Source organism: Dromiciops gliroides, chromosome 1 (assembly GCF_019393635.1).
Source record: "Dromiciops gliroides isolate mDroGli1 chromosome 1, mDroGli1.pri, whole genome shotgun sequence".
Classification (NCBI taxonomy): domain Eukaryota; kingdom Metazoa; phylum Chordata; class Mammalia; order Microbiotheria; family Microbiotheriidae; genus Dromiciops; species Dromiciops gliroides.
Window position 1 is genome coordinate 382,311,686 of NC_057861.1, and position 8,217 is coordinate 382,319,902.

The following is an 8,217-nucleotide window of genomic DNA, read 5'->3' on the forward strand; positions in this document are numbered from 1 at the left end:
AGTTCTAACTCATTGGAGCCCCAGGGTACTAATTTGGCCAGGAAATACATTGTAAGAACCCTAAAATACTGGTCCAGAGGGTAGGGGTGGGAGCATATGAGGTTATGAAATATTTGCTGAGCATCACAGGGTTAGGGAAAATCTTGGAATGAAATAGAAGAAATTGTTTTTTTAATACCAAAAAAAAATTTTTTTTCTTTGACTTTAACTATGATGACCCACCATCATGGTGGGAGTATGCAAATGCACACTGATGATGGTGGTTTTGCAAGTGGCAATCACAGTGTCATAAACCTATCATTCATTCCTTTTGGTACACATACAAGCTCGTTAATTGGATTATTCTTGCTTGCAAAATTTATGCCAGCTTCACAGTGTTCCCCATCACTGAAGCCACTCCAGGAAAATATGTATTGAGCTCCAACTTGGTAAGCTGGTCTTCCTTTGCTACCCTTGTTTAATTCCGGGCTGATATTTGGATGCAATATCTGCTTATTCTCTCACAAGAGCTGTTCATCTTTTAGGTCTACTGGATTTTATGTTTGTCCATAATCATGCATGCATTTATGTATCAATGGTAAATGGGATTATCTTCACCAAAGTGTTTTGTATTTTTTGTTTGTTTGTTTGTTTCAACCAGAGTAGGAACCCCTCCTGCTGTGGTAACCATACCAGGATTAGGTTAGTGAAGCAGTCAATTTTTATGCTGCCCTATCTAGCCCCTTCCTCATCCCAAGAGTAAACAGTGTGGTTCTTCAAAAAAAAGACTGTTTAGGGGGGCAGCTAGGTGGCAGCCCTGGATTCAGGAGGACCTGAGTTCAAATCCGACCTCAGACATTTGACACTTACTAGCTGTGTGACCCTGGGCAAGTCATTTAACCCTTATTGCCCCACAAAAAAGACTGCTTATACAGGTAGGGGCTACTGAATCCCACTCTGCTTCAAACAAGTGAGAAGAGGACTCTATGGCATAAGGCTACCTGTATTCAAGGTTGTAACTATAGCTCTCAAAGTATTAGCAACTGCTGTTTTGTCACTTACCTCTCACCAAAGGACTTTGAGGAAGGTAAAAAATGGTAAAAATAGTATGAGTTATGTCTTTTGATTTGCACATAAATTGAACTTAAGTGAACAAAGATAAAAACAACATATTTTCTTTTTTGGGTGGGACAATGAGGGTTAAGTGACTTGCCCAAGTTTACACAGCTAGTAAGTGTCAAGTGTCTGAGGCCAGATTTGAACTCAGGTCCTCCTGAATCCAGGGTCAGTGCTTTATCCACTGCACTACCTACCTGCCCCTAAAACAATATACTTTCAACGAATATTAATAATCAAGTAAAATAAATTTCCATATGGTTAAATTAAATTTTTTTTGTTTTGCTTTGCATATTGAGTTCATATTACCTTTCTGTCAGTAAGTAGATAGCAATTTGTCATCATTAGTCTCTAGAATCATGACTGAACATTAGGTTGTTCAGAATTCTCAGTCTTCAAATTGTTCAGTTTTAAAATGCTACTGGAAGGGTGGGGGAGGGGAACTAGGTGTACAATGGATAAAGTACCAGCCCTGGATCAGGAGGATTTAAGTTCGATTCTGACCTCAGACACTTGACACTTACTAGCTGTGTGACCCTGGGCAAGTCACTTAACCTACATTGCCCAGCCCTCAAAAATTTTAAAAATAAATTTAAAAAAATAAAATGTTATTGTTTAAACTTTGTTCTTTTGGTTCTTTTCATTTCACTCTTCATCAGGTCATAGAAGTTTTTACCAGATTACTCTGAAACTCCCTCACTATTTCTTTTATCTATCTATCTATCTATCTATCTATCTATCTATCTATCTACATCTATCCTATCTAATTATTTATTTATTTAACAGGGCAATGAGGGTTAAGTGACTTGCCCAGGGTCACATAGCTAATAAGTGTCAAGTGTCTGAGGTCGGATTTGAACTCAGGTCCTCCTGAATCCAGGCTGGTCCCTATCTACTGTGACACCTAGCTGCCCACTCCCTCATTATTTCTTATAACAAAATAGTATTTCATTACATTCATAAACTATAATTTATTTAGCCATTCTCTAATTTAGAGGCACTTTTTAGTTTCTAGTTTTTTGCCACCACAAAAAGAGCTTTTATTTTTGTACATATAGGACCCTTTCCTCTTTATTTGAAAGATAAGGCCTAGTCATGGTATTGGTGGGTCATAAGGTATGCACAATTTAGTAACCTTGGGTCCATAGTTCCAAAATGCTTTCCAGAATGGCTATACCAATAAAAACCTATATCAGCAGTACATTAGTGTGCCTTTTTTCCCACAGCCCATCCAACATTTGTCCTTATCCTTTTTGTCCACTTTTCCAATCTAATAAATGTCAAGTGGAACCTCAGAATTGCTTTAATTTGATGCAACAAGGTATAACTGGTTCATGAATAGCTATGCTTATTATTTTGACATCAGCTAACAACAAGAGATAGGAATGGGCTGAGATACAATATGGAACAAGAAGTAGTTGGAACCCATAATATTGACATTATACACTAAAATTATTTGTAACCTTGAAACTTGAATTTTCAGATCCAGAGGGATTTATGTGAATATTATCCATAACATTTTCACATTTAATTATTGGCTCTCTCTTCTGTCAATATAAACACAGACAATATAAGAGGAAGTCTCTAGTAGTGGAAAGGGACTTGGAGTCAGGAGATCTGGGAAAAATATCAGCTCTTGCTCTAGCTGTGTAATAATGGGCATATATTATTTAGTCTTTGAGCCACAGTTTCTTTACCTATAAAATAGGCTGAATAACATTTTGATCACCTACTGCTGAGGATTTTTGTGAAGTGTGTTTTTTTAACTTTATTATACCATAACACATAAATTGTTACTAATGATATACCAAAGAGTCTCCTGTGAAAATAATGCAAATAGAACCAGTGGCTTTGTGAGAATATTTTTTGTTTTTGTTGGTTATATTTATATGTGATAAATTTCACCTGCATAAGTGTAGAAAACTGAGGCCCTAAGCTATGAGTTAGAAGTACTTTCTGTGGCTATGATAGCCTAATGTCCAATAGGATTATTAAACTATCTAGCCAAGTTGTTAGTGCACTGAAGCACATAAAGAGTTTGAAGTAAGTTTGAAGACTTTTTAAACTATTTAACTGTAAAATCCTCAGCTAGTCCGTATATTCTGATAACAAAATGTAATTGATGAAAGTACTGTGTGTATTCTTCTGACTGTCCCCTCTAGATTCCTTGTAATCCTTTTGCTTTGGATCCTACCCCACTCTATTTATTCAGGTTAGAAAAGTAATAGAGTTGGATGTTACATCTAGTTCTGTATGGTATATACAAGAAATACATCTATTGCTGTCTCATTTTAATATACTTTTTAAATGATAAAAAATACTCTTATCAGAGTCAATTTGTTTTTAAGAACTTTTTTTTAATTCTTTAAGGCCAATGTATTTCCATTGTCAGGTTTAGAATTTGTCTGTTTGCTTTGTTTTGGTAATTTGAATATGAATAATAGATTTGATTCTTTTTTAACCATCATGCAGCTCTGTGTGAATGTTGATTCAACAATAATTTACAGACCTTTATGTTGAGCCTATTGTGTTCTAGGCACTGGGAATATGAAGACAAAACTGTAAAGGGACTTTTATTACATTGGAAATATACACATAAATAAAAAATATGTACTTCATGTATAGCCTTAGATAAGTCACTTAATTTCATTGGCCTCCATTTCAAGTTTCCTAAATGAAGAGGATTGGGGGAAATCCTCCATTTCAGCTTCAGATCCTATTTGTTACACAGGTATGTTCCTAGCACATTACCTGTTACATTGTAATAATTAATAAATACTTATTACATTAAATGAAAAAAGCAAACATATACATCTTATTTGAGGACAGGAAGAGCATTAGCAAGTAGAAAGTTAGAGAAGGCTTTTCAGGAAGAGCTTGTTATCTGAGCTGAAACTTGAAGAAAGACAAAAATAGAATCCCCTCTCTGCTCAGGTGCGTTTCAGGGCATAAGAGAAAGAGCAATTGGCAAAGAAAAGGGTGGTTAGGCTTTGCTATCTGAACAGAGATAGCCAAGTTTCCATGATGGAAGATGATTGAACAGAAGTAAAAAAAGATGCTGGGACATAGGGAGTTTTGGTTATTAATAAATCAGGGTTTCAGTGGGAAGAGGAGGAAAAGAACCTTCAGAGAGGTGTAGAAGTTAATAACTGAGGAGACAATCCAAGAAAAACAATTTTATTAGCTAAGCAAACATAATAAATGGGTCAGTAGACTCCCCAGTTAGTCTAAAGACTCTGAATACAGAATTAGACAGATGTTTTATGTATTAAAAACAATCAAATCAACCAATTAATTATAAGAAAACAATGATGATACAAAGCCGTGATACAAAATTAGGGTAATCTGATTTCTAATTGGATGAAAGATTAGGGGCTTTAGAAGGTAGGAGGGAGAAAACTAAGTTTAGTGGATATGGGGGGGCAAGTAGCTTATGGGGCTTTCTATTCTCAGAACAGATGGATACTGGTATATTGTATCCACCTTCATTTATAGAACAATTGCTGACCAATCATCTAGTTTCCCATGGACTGAATTATAGAAAAACAAGATAGAGAATTCATGTAGCAGCACAACATGGAAACAGTGGTTCATGAGATAGGACTGATTGGTTCTCTTTGATTCTCCACTAAAACCAATTCTATTTTATAAATGTTCTTCACTCCATCACATTAGCGCATAGAGTTGAGTTATTTAGGGATAAGAGTATAGGGGAATATAGGAGGGAAAGGGAGTTTTTACCATGATGAATAGTGACCCAAGAGATTAAGGGAATAGAAGATGTGTGTGTAAGACATATGACTTAATATCAGATAACTGGGGGGTACCATATATACCAGAGTATTGTGATTATAGAACACAAGAGGTGTTCTTGCCACATCATTTTAATGAAGCAATTTAGGATGAAGAAAGAACTCCAGACAACTCAAGGTGGGTCAGTTAGAAAGGGGTAGAACTAAATTTCATGCAGTAACAACTCTGTAGCTTCATTATAAGATGGCAGGAAATGATATACATTGTGAAGATATCTTGCTTGAAGAGCAATTTATGCACTTCATTCTCAGTTGGGCCTGGTATCTGAGGGTCTGATTTGTTGTGGTTCTAGCTCTGGTGCCTGAAGCCCAGTTCCTTTCAAATACAAGCAAAATTCTATACATATTTTCAAGTGAATTGCTTCATCAACAACAAACTGTGAGCTCAATATGTTTTTTTTATAGGGATAGCAGATAGCTGTGAAAACTCTAGTCTTCTAGTTGATCTGTCTCTCAAATCCTTATGACATATAACCCTCTCTTCTACAGCCACTCTCAGAGGTGTGCACTCTTTAGACTGCACCACAACCCCAAAACTAATCCTTAATAATCTTTTATTCTGAAATTTTCTTTTTTGTCCATCTATCTTTCACTCTTCCTCCTCTTCTTAAATTTATTATTTGCCTCTAGAGCCTCCACCCTTTCATGTTCTTCAGTTCTTCAATCCTTGTCTCATTTTCATTTTCTCTGTAATCCTTCCTTTGTATATAGGCCAGAACAGCATTCATGTGCTGGTGGGAATACTGAGTCAGTGATTTTGTTTCTAGCAGAGAAGTATAACAAAGGCAATGTGCAGAACCAGGACAGAGACAGAAGACCTACTGGCTTTTGCCTAGCTTTTTTTGTTCTTGCCTTTAGGTTCATTTTCAGGTCAGTCAAACTACTATAAACCTCATCACCTATGAATGATGACACAAATCCTACTTGGTTTTGCTGAATGGAGGTCAATGAAATGGTTTCAGGGATGCAGGATGATAATCAGTGATTTGGAGGTAGGAATAGAGAGAGACAATCTGGAGTTCAGATTTCCTTTCTATAGCGGGGCTCCCAGTGAGGAATTCCTTTACCAATTTGATTTGTCACCTTTTCTGTAACATACAGTCTTAGAGAGTTGTTCCAAAGCACTGAGAGGTTAAATAACTTCCCCCCAAGGTCACAAAGCAAACATATCAGAGTTAGGACTTGAATGCAGACTGTCCTGGCTCTGAGGCCAGTCCTCCTTTCTACTATGTCACTTCCCTCCAAGGGATTTAAACAGTGAGTTTACTGAAGAGTTATATAGAATTTTATAATCCAAGCTAGATAGTTGTCCTGCTCAGGACCTTAAGTTGGCACTAATGAGCAAAGCTGTCAAAAGAATATACTTAATCTTAGCCTCAGTCACTTTTAACCTTTAGTGGCTGCTTGGCTGACTGGAGTGGTTCAGAGTCCTCCGAAATCACAATGCCCAGAGAGATAATATGATGAAGAATAGCAGTTGTTATCTGAAACTCAGCAGAAAGCAGTTCACAGCAGCAGGACACGATATTACCATAGGATACTGGATGTTATGTGGCTTCATCAGTATGAATTGCCCTAGGTACATATTTGGCCATCACACACAAGTGACCAGGACAACTCACACTTAGCATTACAAAGCTACTGTGTTTTTCTGGGGATGTCATCATGTTCTTCTTCAGCTGCTTTCTGTTGGGTTTCATATCGTATCTACTGGGCATCATGTTTATGCCCTTTGCTGAGTCCTGTCTAGCACATTATTTCTCTGTCTTCACATTATTTCTTATTGGACATGTTGTTTCTGACCTCCTTTGGGCATTTTCTATGGCTCTCCTGGTCACTGTAGGGTATGGCTGCTCTTTGTAACATCAGCTATTGTGTAGAAGCTAGTAAGTCTATCCCTAACAAGGGAGAGCTAAAATTCTTTTAGAAAATGGACAATGACTCAGCCAGCACATTCAGCTAGGCAACAAAACAAGACAAACAAAATAAACAAACAAAAAACCCACAAAAAAGCAGAACACTCCAAGCTGATAAAATCTATTATTTTAGCTCTTTTTCATGGTATCAATCCATGGTCCATATACTGAGCCAAATGTTGTACTTGGGGTTTGGAATTCAAATCTCTCTTTGTCAGTTTATATATTCTCAACAGGTATTATCTTCCATCCTTGAGTGTCTTAGTTCCCTTGTCATTTTTACCATTTATTGCCTTGTCCATTTTGAACCCTTGATGGTTCCACTATATTCATTCTCTGCTTCCACATATGAACTCCTGAATACTGCTTCTAGATGACAATTAATCCATCAGTCAACAAGTGTTGCTGGTAATATAGGTATGAGTAATGAACAATTTCCATTTGCAGTGAACTTACATTCTAATGAGAGAGACAAGCACACACACATATAAAACACATTAATAATGTATTATAAATACAATTGAATAATGAATAAATTATATGTAAACACATATAGGCACAAAGGTAGTTAAATAAAGGTAGTTCGGGAGTGAGAATACTAGCAACTGGGGATCATTAAGGCCTTTATACCAAAGAGGGTATTGAACATTTTTTTTCAATTGTTTAAACTTTTAATTGAAAATTGAAGGTTAAGGAAAGCAGCACTGTTTCTTTTTCTTTTATCCTTGATTTTGTTAGAATTAATTATATTTTAATTTTAAAAATTTTGAGTGTGTAAGTTCTATCAGTCCTTTTCCCATACCTCTGCCCTCCACCCCCCAGGCACTAAATAGTCAGATATGTCATAGATTACAATTACATAAAACAGTTCTATATTGCTCACTTTTTATAAGAAAACTCAAATAAAAGAAAGAAAAAAAGAAAGAAAGTGGAAAAATAGTATGCTTCAGTCTGTGTTCAGTCATTATCAGTTCTTTCTCTGGAGGCAGATATATATGCTTCATCATTAGTCTTTTGGGATTGTCTTGAATCATTGTATTGCTGAGAATAGCTGAGTCATCTTCAGTTCTTCATCAAAACCTATTGTTGTACAACATTCTCCTAGTTCTGTTCACTTCAATATATATCAATCCATGTAACTCTTTCCAGGCATTTCTGAAATTATCCTGTTTGTCATTCCTTATAGAACAATAACATTCCATTACAAATCTTATACCACATCTTATTTAGCCATTCCTCAACTGATGGCATCCCATTGATTTCTAATTCTTAGCCATCACAAAAAGAGCAGCTACAAATATTTTTGTACAAATAATAGGTCCTTTTTCTCTTTTTTGGAAGTCTTTGGGATATAAACCTAGCAGAGATGTTGCTGTATCAAAGGATATGCACAG